The sequence below is a fragment of the Ischnura elegans genome, chromosome 12 (genome assembly GCF_921293095.1).
Source record: "Ischnura elegans chromosome 12, ioIscEleg1.1, whole genome shotgun sequence".
In the NCBI taxonomy this organism is placed as follows: domain Eukaryota; kingdom Metazoa; phylum Arthropoda; class Insecta; order Odonata; family Coenagrionidae; genus Ischnura; species Ischnura elegans.
The window spans coordinates 36,255,996-36,270,029 of record NC_060257.1 but is presented as its reverse complement, the minus strand read 5'-3'; the positions used below and the strand labels follow the sequence as shown (position 1 = coordinate 36,270,029).

Below are 14,034 nucleotides of genomic sequence, written 5' to 3'. Positions count from 1 at the left end.
TAGTCATTTTCTTGAGCGATTCTATTATCATTACTGTCATTACATGAGATCTTGAAATGACCTCGATAATTAAGGCGTAAGCAGTTAATTTTCCCACAAAATCCACCTGATAAATTTAAGGCTGGAGAGTGGTTTCTTTACTTTAGAGAAATAAAAGTTTAGTCCAAATGTTAATGAAATAAGCACGCACAACAATAATTGAATGTCATTCAAAGAAAACAGAAATTATCTCATGATATTTTTTAGAACAGCCAATCTTGAAAATCATAGGAATGGTAATAAAAATAATCGAATGCTAGGGTTGTATTGAAAGGGAGAGTACTAACTTTGAATACAACCCAAGAGACTAGAGAGCATAATTCAATTCTGGGCGCTGGACAGCACAAAATAACAAAAGTAATGTCCTTGCAAGAATTTCAACAAAATGCAAGGATGGATTGCTGATAGCTCTCAAGGAAAATACCTAAGCTACTGACATATGTTGGTCTCATTGAAGTATTTAATTAATAGAAATTTGAAAACTTTACTTACAGCTTAGAGCCAAATGAATGTGTGTCTGTCCAAACTTTATGTTCCCTTTAAGGCCTTCCAATAAATAATATTTTGCAATATCATCTAAGAATGATGCTCTCAACCCACGCCTTGTTGCATCTGGTGGAGTAGAACCCCCAACTCTTTTCAAAAAATCAATCTGAAATAAAAATTATTATATTAGGGATAATTCATTGAACCAAAGGCTGTACACATCCACTATGACAATTTTACATGAAGAATACTGGATGTCCCATTTATCTTGATCACCCGAAATAACTTTTTGTCCAGATGGAAATTCAAAAATGTGTCAAGCAAATGTTCATTAGCCGTCAGGGGGACATTAATTAGCATGATTGACTTCCTTGTAGCTTTATTATTTACAAAGATATGAACAGCGGTATGTCTTTTTAAAATGGCACCCTATATTTTTTATTTGGCAGTTCATTTCCTCTCCTAAAGACTTATTCAAAAATGTAGCACAGCGGACCATTAACATAAACACAGTGTTATGAAAAATGTCTGACTCAATAGCACTTAGTGCAGGAAGGCGGGTATTGGAACTACTCCACCAGTCATTCATAAAAAATATAGGGTGTCATTTAAAAAAGACATACCACTCTTCAAATCTTTGTAGAAACAAAGATACAAGGAAGGCAGTCATGCTGATTAATGTCCCCCTGAGGGCTTATGAACATTTGCTTGACACATTTTTGAACTTCCATCTGAACAAAAAGTTATTTCGGGTGGTCAAGATAAATGGGATACCCTGCATAATTGGAATCAAGATCAAACAGTCTGCTTGCTTAGAAGAAAACAATATTAGGGAGCCAACGCATCTCAAAGTCTTTGATCACTCTATTGAAAAGTGCTTCAAGCAAACATAAAGGAAGATGAATCTAAACCATTTCCTATACTGGGCTGGGTATTAATAATATTACCACAGATAAACTGATATTTACTTTATCATTATGGCCCAATGGTTTTATCCCTGAGTAATGTGCACAAATAGACTTGCCTCCAACAAATCAAATCCCATTACTTATCCCCTCTTTAACAAAATCACAGTGACATCTTTAACTACAAAAAATTATCAAAAATGAGACACAAAATTGATTGAAATGTTTTCTTTTAATAACAATTACCTGATTGGAACTTTGATCCAAAACTTTTTACATCATCATGAAGATGTTTTTGACATGAAGCTACACTTAAACCCACTACACCTAAATGAAAAATAAACACTATAAAAAATGTAAATAACTTTAAATGACTCAATAAATAGTAAAGCCGAGAAGTTTTTCTTCATAATCCTCCCACACTACGGTGATGCAATGCGTCAAGCATTAAAATAAATTTAGGTTTATGCATATGTAATGTTTTTCAATCCACAGAAGATGGATTGACTGAGCTGTCTCAGGAAGTGTGAGAAGGTTGAAAATATTAAGAATATGCTTCATTTAAAATAAAAAATGTTGCAATAAGCAACACTTCTACTTACCCAGATTCTGATGAAGGAAGCAAAAGTAGAACTTCTGCGGTTGATAAACTTTTGTTGGAGAAGTTTCGCAAACATAACACTACAAAATTACGTAGTAACAGTAGATGATTGCCTAGGTGCTGGTGAAACAAGTAAAAGAAGAACTTAAGAGGCTGATATGCTTCGGCAGGATCAATTCCGCTCACGAAGAACACAACACAGTTCACGTAACATTATTAATGTGCAAATGAATACGACAACGGCCATCAAACGGCCATGGCCGTTGGCATGTTGTTTTTCTCTCGATGGAAATCGACTATTGGTGGAATCGACCATCGATGGTATCCACAATCGATAGCTCGACATCGCGGGCGGGAGTCTAAATCTTGGTAGGCGAAAAATTAAGTTTCGCCTTATGACTTGAGGAATAAATCCCACTGGGAAATATATCTTTTTTGTATCATCACCTTAGTAGATTAAAAAGCACGAGTGAAATCACATTTCGAAGAACATTCTTCTTTATGAAACGAGGAAAACTTATCATGGCAGGATTTTTTTTACATCTTAAGGGAATTGATTGATATTTAATTAATCTGCATTTCGTAGCACCCCAGGTGGACGGCGTTCTTGGGTGTTCCGAAAAGAAATGATGAAACACACTGTAACAACTGTGACTCAGTTATTACATACACAAAAGCCTACTGTCAAAATATATACCGCGAATATCCCACAATGGTTCGCAATGTCTCTGGGACGAAATAGGAATATAACGGATCAAAATAGGATATTCCAGGAATATCCTCTGCTGTGTGGGTACCTATTCTTTTAGCTCAATATTTTCATATTTTAATGAATGAGGGAAAATTGTTGTAAGGACGTTGCAAAGCAACCTGTCTGCAACGTTTCAAGAGACCTAAGTAGCTCTGCAACCTCGTGCAACCTGTCTGCAACGTTGCCAGGACGTTGCAAAGAGACCTCAACAGCCCTGCAACCTCTGCAACCTCGTGCAACCTGACTGCAACGTTGCTGCAACTCATTGTGTTTACAGGGATATGTCTACGTATATATGCTCAACATATTTCGTTGAACACATGTGGAGCATATGTCTACGTACATATGCTCAACATATTTCGTTGAACACATGTGGAGCATATTTCTATGAAAATATGCTCAACACATCGTCTGAACATATGCTGGAAATATTTCGAGCATATGTTGAAAACATGTGGTTTCAAACATCTGCTGAACATATTTTCAGCATATGCTAATGTTGTGTGCAAAACATATTTCCCTGACATAATCTGAGCATATGCTCAACATTTCTTGTGCTACTAGGGATGGGATTTTCTTGGTTCTTCAAGTTTCTTCTGTGAATCTGGTTCCGTTCATTATGTGAAAAGTGTCCCTTTAAATCGGCAAAGTTATCATTGAGAACCAGCTGGTACATGCTGATAAATCTTCGTGTTCAGAAATCTCGCGACGTGTACCAAGTGTCTCGACTAGTGTCGATCGCCGGTGATTGCCGGCTGGCCTCGGCGGCTCTGCCGCCGGGGAAAGCCGGCCGATGCCCCAGACCCCGCACCCCGAAAATGCACCAATCTGGGCGGAAAAGAGTAACCTCATCAAGTTTTGTTCAGGACACCCTAGTTTCGGTGCTGACTTTATTGATGATTTTTTAAATAAAATGTTTCATCTGTTACAATTATTGTTGACAATGCGAAATGAAAGGAAAGTGAGCATTTTTTTAAAATAGTGCCGTTATTAAGTTGTACGGGTCGTCGCTGCCGATGTTTCGCTCTAATTACCGACTTCTTGTGTCCGCAATGTATGTGTAATTTGATTTGTGAAGTTACAGTTAGTGTATTCGCTCCCGATTTTCTTCGTGTGAACATTTCCTGGACAATTTTATTTGCAATTTGTGTTAATTAGATTTGTGAAGTAACAGTACGTGTCGTGTTGATGTTGATTTTCTTCGTGAGTACTTTTTTTTGGACAAGTGTTCTTGTAAAGTGTGATCATTTTATTTGTTGAATTGAAAGTGAGTTTTACGACGTTAATAAATACAAGTTTGTGAACTCAGTAATTCTTGTGGTGGTATTTATTGCTGAATAATCCTTGGTGTCACTTGCGCAATTCGTCATTGTGGTTGACAAATATACTCGTACAACTGTCGATTGCATTGGTATAGTTGGATATTTTAGACTTTGAGGTAATATAATAGATACATGTACCTATTGTATTGCAACGTCCGAAGATTTACGTGACATTCATTATGAGATGAATATCATGTGCTATTGTAAACGGACTGAGAAGCAATATGCCATTTCCATCGACCCTTCCCTTAAACTTTAACTCGTCATTTTTGTGACGGCATAAATCAAAGTTTTCACGTAATTGAACATGGTTTTCAATGGCTCGGAACTGAAATTATTCAAACTAGCAGTAACTGAGAATGGACGTAGCTGACTGGAAGACGACTTTGTCGCTTTGAGTATTTTACGCAAATTTTGGATATCAGAGACACAAAGCTGGTGATTGCAACTTTATTTGGGCACTTATATATATATATATATATATATATATATATAATATTAATGGTTTTCAAGGAAAGCCACGGTCTATACCAAAGTTAATAGCTATTAGAATGGCAAAGTCGACGAGGTTTCAGCATAGTTGCGTTGACAATGGTTATTTTTCGTAAAAAAAGTATTTCAAAAGCATCAAGGCGAGACATTCTTGTGTCCCTAATTTATTTGTATTTAATTATAAATGGTTTTCAAGGCATGACAGGGCCCGTTTAGAAGTTAATTGCAAATAAAACGGTGAATCCTAAGAGGTTTCATCACGGTATTGTTGACAGTATTTATTGGTAGTTAAATTAGGTAAAATATTTACTCATTAGGATAAAATATGGTTATTGAAGCATTCTTACTATCTTTTTAAGTAATAATAAATAATTATCATGAGCTTATAGCCCTTTCAACATCAATAATTATTAATAATAAATGCGAGACGATAAGCAGACGAAACCCGGCGGCCATATTACTTGTAGCGAGTAGTGTGCCATGGACCTCACTAGACTTTTGCAGCGGTGCCCGTAGCGGTGCTCGGCCGCTACAGCGGCTACGTCATCATCTGATGACGTATCTAGCAGTAGTGAGGTTTCTGGATACGGGCCTTAGCATCAATATCCTTTTTCCATTTTGGAAAATTAGTGCCTTTTATCAGACGACTGGATATCTTTTTTTGTACTCTGATGGCTTTCCTTCTTCTTCTTGCGCACTCAGCCGGTGCTCCACTATGCCATCGCCTCGATGCGTTTGCAATGTTACCGCGATGTCATTGTTAATCGGCTTCGCAGTTCAAATGTTATCATTGACGTCTTCTTCATCAGTCAAGTTCTTAACGTATGGCGGTATTTAGACAACATCCGTGGCGTCATTCACAGAATCCAGGGTTTCCTCTAACCCAGGGAGAACACTAAGGTCAAAAAGACGTCTTCTAGATGGTCGAAATAACGTCTTAATCCCAGGTCAAAAAAACCTATTTCCTTCCCTCCACCATGACCTATCCACGACGTCTTGTGGTTCGTCAAAAAGACGTCTTCTAGACGTCGTTTAGATGGTCGAAATAACGTCTTAATCCCAGGTCAAAAAAACCTATTTCCTTCCCTCCACCATGACCTATCCACGACGTCTTGTGGTTCGTCAAAAAGACGTCATTTAGATGGTCGAAATAACGTCTTAATCCCAGGTCAAAAAAACCTATTTCCTTCCCTCCACCATGACCTATCCACGACGTCTTGTGGTTCGTCAAAAAGACGTCTTCTAGACGTCGTTTAGATGGTCGAAATAACGTCTTAATCCCAGGTCAAAAAAACCTATTTCCTTCCCTCCACCATGACCTATCCACGACGTCTTGTGGTTCGTCAAAAAGACGTCTTTTAGGCGTCATTTAGATGGTCAAAAAAACCTCTTTATCACAGGTCAATAAAACCTATTTCCTTCCCTCCACCATGACCTATCCACGACGTCTTGTGGTTCGTCAAAAAGGCATCTTTAAGGCGTCATTTAGATGGTCAAAAAACCTCTCGATCCCGGGATAACAATACCTTTTTCCTTCCCTCCACCATGACCCAATCGCGACCTTTTCTTTTTGATCAAAAATACGACATTTTGATGGTTAAAATATTTTGAAAAATGCAACAAGAAGACATATTTTCTTCCCTCCACCAAGTTTCAAGGAAAACCTTTTGGGAGATAAAAATAGGAGTTAAAACACGAAATGAATGAAGTAATTTTTTAATTATATAACCAACAGAAAACTAAACAAAGATTAATGTCCGAGAAACGGAAAGTATAACAAAATGTAGAAAACTCCCACAGAGCACAAATATTGACAAAATGTCTATGTAATATCTTATACGTCTTTTGCTAATATGTAGAATATATCTTTAATAACTTGAAGACACCTTCTAAACATAATGTAGATATCTTAGCTGTCTCAAAGGCATCTGCAGCATTATCAATGAATGCATTCATGTTGATTCAATGTCTTGCAGTATAGGCCTTGACGTATTTTCAATGCAAGTTTTGCCAATGTATTTTAACACCTTCATTAGGGCTATGAATAAATATGAGTACATAATTATGAAACATAAAAGTTTATGACGATATTATTCATAATATTAAAATAAAAAAGAATTGTTGTTCATTAACAAAAAAGAAGAGACTAGAATTTTGATACATACCTGTTATTCCATTGAATTGGATTTGTTTATTGATGGTAACTAAGTTAATTCAGTACATAGTTACTTAACTATGTACTGAATTAACTTAGTTACCATCAAAATTGATACGTACGTATCAATTTTGATTAAGTAATATAATAGGGTTGTTCACCATATTTTTTTTATTTAAGAAATCGAAAGATCGTGCTTCAGAAGGAGCAATGACAATAATATTATGCTATTTTCTTCATTGTACATGTTTAGAGAAGGCTTTAAACAGTGACAAATTTTACGTGACGCCAAAAAGCCCTACTTCCATCTTGAATTGGTGTGTGACGTCACAAGCCTGTAGATGCCCTACTGCAGTGTTTGAAGTGGCTCAGCAGGGTTATTCCACTTTTTTTTAAAGATCTCCAGCGTCTGCCGCCAGATCAGTGTTTAAAGAAAATCCAAATTTATCCTTTAATAAGAGTAATAATAAGCACAATTACCCTTACTTGTACATATTTATTGCTCATCATATCACAAATAGCACTACAACGCACACATTTCACGAGCTGTCTTTTTGATACGTATAATCAGTATATTCCAAATCAACTGATTCAATAAAAAACTTGGCTCACAATAAATATAAAACACTATTATGTAACACTAATAAAACATGACAATCGGTTTTCCAATCACTCTGCACACACAAAAGAATTTGCACTCCTTGAAGTTCGTAAGGATTCTCCACACCTCACTTACCGCTCATCACTAACGACTTAGAATCAGTTTACGTTATTTTACATTGACATTACGAAGACAATGAAATGAATAGGCTGAAACACATTATTAAACTAGCTAAACCAGTTATTGTAACATCAAAAAACTTCGAATTTCACTTTCACTATTACCGTAACCAAAATATGACCAAAACAAACAACAGCGCAACGAAATTCGTGAAATGTAAACACTGACGAATGCTCCAAATGAATTGGCAATAGGTAATAAAATCAAACAGAACTTAGAGGCGAACAAACGAATGAAAATTAATATACGTTCGATGTATCCTCTAAGTACAACTAGCTCAAATATGAAACATATCCTTCGCAATAGTTAGATACCTTAGATCGAAATGTATAGGGTTGATTGAACCAGCATGGAAGAAATAAATAATTACGTCGAAGATGTTACATTCACAACTCACATCACTTGTCGCTTCACTCTTTACTTCATCGTCTATATGCAATCAATTCACTCAGGGGTACATTAAGGCCCAAATTTTGTTCACTTGCACTAGCGGAAAAATGAAAGTTCACTGCACGTAGGTAGTTTCCTTGCAAATGCAGCTATACAAAACTTTCAATTCCTGTCAACGATTACACTACATACGTTGCCTGCCTAACTTGAAGAATGGATTTTATGTCGCCTTGATCCATCCGGAAGCTTCATGCACAACATAGGCCATTTCAAAATAAGGAATAACCTTGGCAAATGTCCAGTCGGCATGCAGAGTGCTCAGCTTGGCATCGAGCGATCGAGGCGATCGAGGGTACAGGCCAGCCGTACAGGCTTGTTTCGTCATCACCTCTATTTCAAGATGGCCGACCGTTTTTGGCGGCGTTTAAAATTGTTCGAATTTTGATTGCTAATAACTCCATCATTACTTTTTCAACGCATCTATCATTCATCCCAATCAAAATGAAATTACATCAGAAGTGATATACATTCGTTTTTTTAGACCGTTCTGATAGGCTTGAACAACCCTATTATACATTTTGCTTAAATTGTTGATGACTGCTCTTTCCTTACAACTATTTTTGTTTTTCAAATATATATAATTTGTTTAAATAATCTTTTTGTCAAATTAATTACATAATCTAAAATATTGGTATTTTTGAAGTCCAATCAACAGCCATACTTTCATAAAATAGACATTCTATAGAATTTCTATTATTCTACTCTACTATTCTCTAGAATATACATAGCTATATATTTAGTAAAGACATTTAAAGAACGAGTTTTCCCAACTTTAAATCGCTTTTATGAACATTTGCCAGAAAAGTTGCCTATGCATTTTGGTGCACGTGCGCACTATGACTTCATCTATCCATCCACCTTCAAAGGAAATAGGTATTATTGACCTGGGATTAATACGTTTTTTTGACCATCTAAAAGACGCCTTAAAAACGCCTTTTTGACCAACCAGAAGACGTCGTGATTAGGTCACGGTGGAGGGAAGGAAATAGGTTTTTTGACCTGGGATCGCAAGATTTTTTCGACCATCTAAATGACGTCTTAAAGACATCTTTTTGACCAACCAGAAGACGTCGTGATTAGGTCACGGTGGAGGGAAGGAAATAGGTTATATTGACCTGGTATTAAGACGTTTTTTCGACCATCTAAATGACGCCTAGAAGTCGTCTTTTTGACCTTGGTGTTCTCCCTTGGATAGCGGCAGTGGTTAACAATATTTGATTTTGAAAAAAAAATGGCATATCAGGCCCTGATATAAGTTCGCAACTTTCCCTCACAGAGCAAATTTATAGGGAACTCGTATTATTAACCTGAGATCGAGAGGATTTTCTCACCATCTAAATGACGTTTTTTTGACGTCTTTTTGACCTCTCTTGAAGACGTCTTATTCGACGTTTTCTAGACCATTTCAAAACAAAACATAGACCACGTTAATGATGAAGTAAATAAATTTGGAATAGGGAAATTGCATACTTTTTATAAACAGTATGCTGAAATACTACAGTAAACACTTAGTACCGCAAGGTACTTTTTTCCGCTAAAATTTCTGTTTATACACTAGAAAATGACTCCCAAAAGTCACCCGAGTTTCGCGGGCTAAAAAATACCGCCCCCACTAATCTTATGCCGTGACGTCATAGTTCAGTAGGAGTCCAAGATCCAAGCCCAGTACTGCAGGTTTGGAAGAGCCGCGTTGCGTTTAAAGGAGAACATGGCTGAAATAAGGAAAAATTACAAAAGGTGCATTGTTCCTCTGTGCAATAACACCCCAGAAAAAATTTTCGCCTCCATTCCCACGGAGGAAATTAGAAAAAAAGCCTCGATGCATGCCGTCTGTCGGGATGAGCGTTACGGAAAAATAAGAGTATAATAAACGGAATGATAAACCCATGTGCTATGTGAGCGAAGATAACTTTAATATAAATAATATTTCCATATTTCATTGACTGAATGATTTGAAACTGAGATTTTTCGATAATTCGGCCGCCGTAGAATAAAAACTCAACTTCTCAACAAAAATCGAGATAGGTGTTTCTCGATGGTTACGATGGACTCAAATTATTTATGGCTGTTGTTCAATTTCAGTTACGGAAGGACATAGGAAATTCCATGATGTTTAAAATCAAGGGAGGAAATATGAAAATATAGAGCAACGTTGATCCTCATGCATTCGAGTGCCAGCCAAGAAGACAGCGTTTTCTTCTACTGTCGGCGTCAAAATGATGTGCCGCTGTACTTTGCAAATTTATATCCTGGCTTCACTGCGTGCTATAATAATGAACTATACGTCACTTTAAAGGAAATTTTATCCTAAATTCTGATTTATTTATCACAAAAAAATGGAAAAATGTAGACACGGCCAGTGCAATGAATGACTCCGCGCACCGAAAAATTGGCCGTTTTGTCAACTTCATGAACTTTGCAACTCAACCTAAGGAAAACTACTACGTCTACAGCATTCATCTTCCACATTAATTTACACTCATCAGTGCGAATTAATAAAATGGCTTTTGGGTATTTTTAGAACTTATATTTTGTTATAAATTAATGAAAATATTTAAACATTATCTTGTCCCATAGTTTACCCCGAAAGATAAAGGAAGTTGTAGATGGAAAAAGAATGGAATCCAGAGGTGGTCACAAAAAATGAATCGCAGCATTCTTTGATTTTATTCTACGCCGTTGCTTGCTTTTCAGAAAAAGTTGACTCACAAGAGGAATGCTCCGCGGCCCTTGATTTGGAAACTCTGGAGATAGAGGAAGACGTGTGGATCAGCAATTTCCATTTAGTTGGTTGTCAGGATAAACCAAGGATCCATTTAAAGGTTGTCAGGCCATCGTAAAAAGATAGGACTGATGTGCACCACAGGGGAAATGGGATGTTTGAGGGAAAGTCAAACCCAAAGTTTCCCAAAGAATGTGCAGTTCTATGTTGATCTTATTTCCCCAGTTAAAACCAAATAGAAATTGGATTGGGATGATATTTTCACCACGGGTTCCAGTGATAGTGAGTGTGCAGGTGATCATGGTTATCGTCGAAGGTCATCCCTCTAGGATTTCCGATACTGAATTTTTAAGTGACAACCGATCGCAATGACGATGAGCTCGCCTTTAGAGTAGGTTTCAGATATATCGAGAGAAAAGCTCCCAAAATGTATTAAAGACTCTGTTTGGAAAACATTCACATTTTAATGCTAATTTAGGAAGGATTTCATTACAAAAGTAACTTATTAACACCTGAAGACGTTGTGTTTATTATATTGATCGAAGTGCGATTGACCGATTCTTTCTGTAGAATAGGAAGTGGCTTCGGGGTTTTGAGTCACAAGATGGTACTTACTTACATTGTGTTGGAAGTTCGTCTATATTATCGCTACTAAATTGAAAAATTAATAGTCTGGCTTCTCAGAGCTTCCTGTCGCCCTCCAGGCAAGGTATTTTTAAGTTGAAAGTATCATCGACAGCTTCGAGGTGGAAATAAGTTCACCATAAGACTCTACCGGACTGCCAAAAGAATACACATTTCACATGAGTATACGCTTTCGCCAATATTATACGCAAGTCTCACTTTTTTATGAACTATAAAACATTTCAGATGCACATCAGCTACCTTTCCATTTCTCGACATCGACTTTCCGCGCCGACGAAGTCTACAGTTTCACTAAAATACCCTGTTATCATGATGGAATCAGTAACAGGAAGCTTGCTAGGATCAGACTAGGAATAACCGTATTCCTTCATCTTTACGCAATCTATCGCTTTCAATGGAGGGGAAATAGATCAAATAATAGCCCTGAAGTCACACTGAACAACTCCGATACGTCTGCACTTCAATAAATGAATCATAACCACGCCATCGCATGTAATCAATTCAAGTAATATGGCCGTGCCTCCTCGTACTGAACTATGACGTCACTTTTCTACCAGCCAATCATCGGGCGTTTTCGCTTCTCACTTGCATTTGAAAATTCTCGTGAACTTTGATGCATTAAATATCGCAAACCACTTCATAAAATAACAAAAAAACTTTCACCGAGGTAAGCAAACATATATTTTTATATAATTTTGGGGTTATTGATTATATCTGAAATGTATGCAAGTTCCCTATTAACGAGTAATCTTCATGAAAATGGATTCCAGAATGTCCTAGAACTGCTAAGCGAAGCATTTAAAAAACTTTTTCTCACAATTTTTAGTGGTCATTTTTTTTCTTTTCAATACCAAAGTAAAACCACTGTAGCGGCAGTGGTCAACAATATCTGATTTTGAAAAAAATAAGATCAAGACCCTGATATAAGCTGGCAACTTTCCCGCAAAGGGAAAATTTATAGGGAATATGCATTATTAATATGAGATCGAGAGGATTTTCTCACCATCTAAATGACGTTTTTTTGACGTCTTTTCGACCTCTTTTGAAGACGTCTTATTCGACGTTTTCCAGACCACTTCAAAACCAAACATAGACCACGTTAATGATGAAGTAAATAAATTTGGAATTAACGAGTAATCTTCATGTAAATGGATTCCAGAATGTACTAGAACTGCTAAGCGACGCATTTAAAAACTTTTGCTCATCATTGTTGCTGGTCATTTTTTTTCTTTTCAAAACCAAAGTAAAACCATTGACCATTTCATGACCTATAAGACGTCTAGAAGACGTCTTATAGGTCTTGGTTTTCTCCCTGGGAAAGTGGTCAAGATATATTGGGTGGACATACACCTTCTTTTATTATCCACCAACAGTAGTCTCGGAAAATTTGATGAAATGAAATAGATAATTTTTTTCACTCCTACGTTGCCTGAAACGTTGATATTGAAGATGTAGGATCACCCAGTTACACCCGTCATACCTAACGAATGCGTATTGACCAATGAGACTAACTTCTTGAAGCTTTCTTCTAGCGTGAGAAGGTAAGATCCATCAAACTATACATAGCAGTGATCCGTTTCTGAATGACCAGCGCTGTTTGAGAAACAGTACATTACACACAGCTGAAAACCGATAGGGCTCGTGGCGGGGAATCGAGCTGCCCATTAGTACACAATGGCATAGGCGGATTCAGGGGGGGGGGGGGGCACGGGGGCACGTGCCCCCCCCAGACCCTGAAAAATATGCTAGATTTTTAATACGGTCCCATTATCATTGCGTTCGTTTTGTATTTCGAGGTATCCTTGTGCCCCTCCCAGAACAAAATCCTGGATACGGCCTTGCTTGTGCCCCTCCCAGAAAGAAATCCTGGATCCGCCCCTGCACAATGGCTAAAAGAAGCCACATTTTAGAAGACGACAGCTGTGAGACCAATAAGATAAGAAAGTACATTTCATGATATTTACAACCCAACAGGGATCAAATTGATTCACCGAATAATTACAGGGCGGCGTACAATATTAGTGACCAAGGTTTGCTACATTTGTCTCTCGGTACGGTGCCTCAGTCCCAATCCGCCATACCCCCAAACGCCAAAGGTGCGAAAACGCACCATTATATAAAAGTGTCAAAATTGTACATCTCTTAATATATTATTTGGTTTTAAAAAATCTGAGTAATTAAGCATTATTAGTACACTTATAATACTAGTATTAGGATTCATAAATATTCTTAGTGCACTCGTAAAAAAATATTAAGTAGATAGCCCTCGATGAGCTAGAAATTTATAGTAAACTTGAAAAATTATAACTAAATAATCACGTCAAAATTATTAAAGAAAATGGTTTTAAAAATAAGTTTACCGTCTAAAGGCTAATTTACCATGGAAAAACTATTTAATAACGGTGTAAATATTTTTTCACGAAGTAATTAAAAAATGGTGCGTTTTCGCACCTTTGGCCGTAAATGGGTTAACAGGGGAGATGGCCTATTTCACGGAAAAGGTTGTGATGTGAGTAGAATTATTGCAGCTAAGAAGATAATATGTATCCTAAAAGAGTATGTATTTCTCATATATGAATATATAAAAACTTATTGAACCTTTCAAATCTTAGCGCATTTGCCGGTAGCCATAACTACATATATAGGTATATTATAGGTCATATATATAGTTCTTGACTTACATTA

General features: G+C 36.9%; 1 long non-coding RNA gene across 1 annotated transcript; it reads right to left on the bottom strand.

The window, feature by feature from the left end:
- Nucleotides 1-6,296: 6,296 nt before the first annotated feature.
- On the bottom strand, nucleotides 6,297-6,800 carry LOC124169546. Its single transcript, XR_006867151.1, has 2 exons — nucleotides 6,762-6,800; nucleotides 6,297-6,634 (listed from the first exon to the last, which is right to left on the bottom strand). It is a non-coding gene; the product is annotated as an uncharacterized LOC124169546 (long non-coding RNA).
- Nucleotides 6,801-14,034: the final 7,234 nt, after the last annotated feature.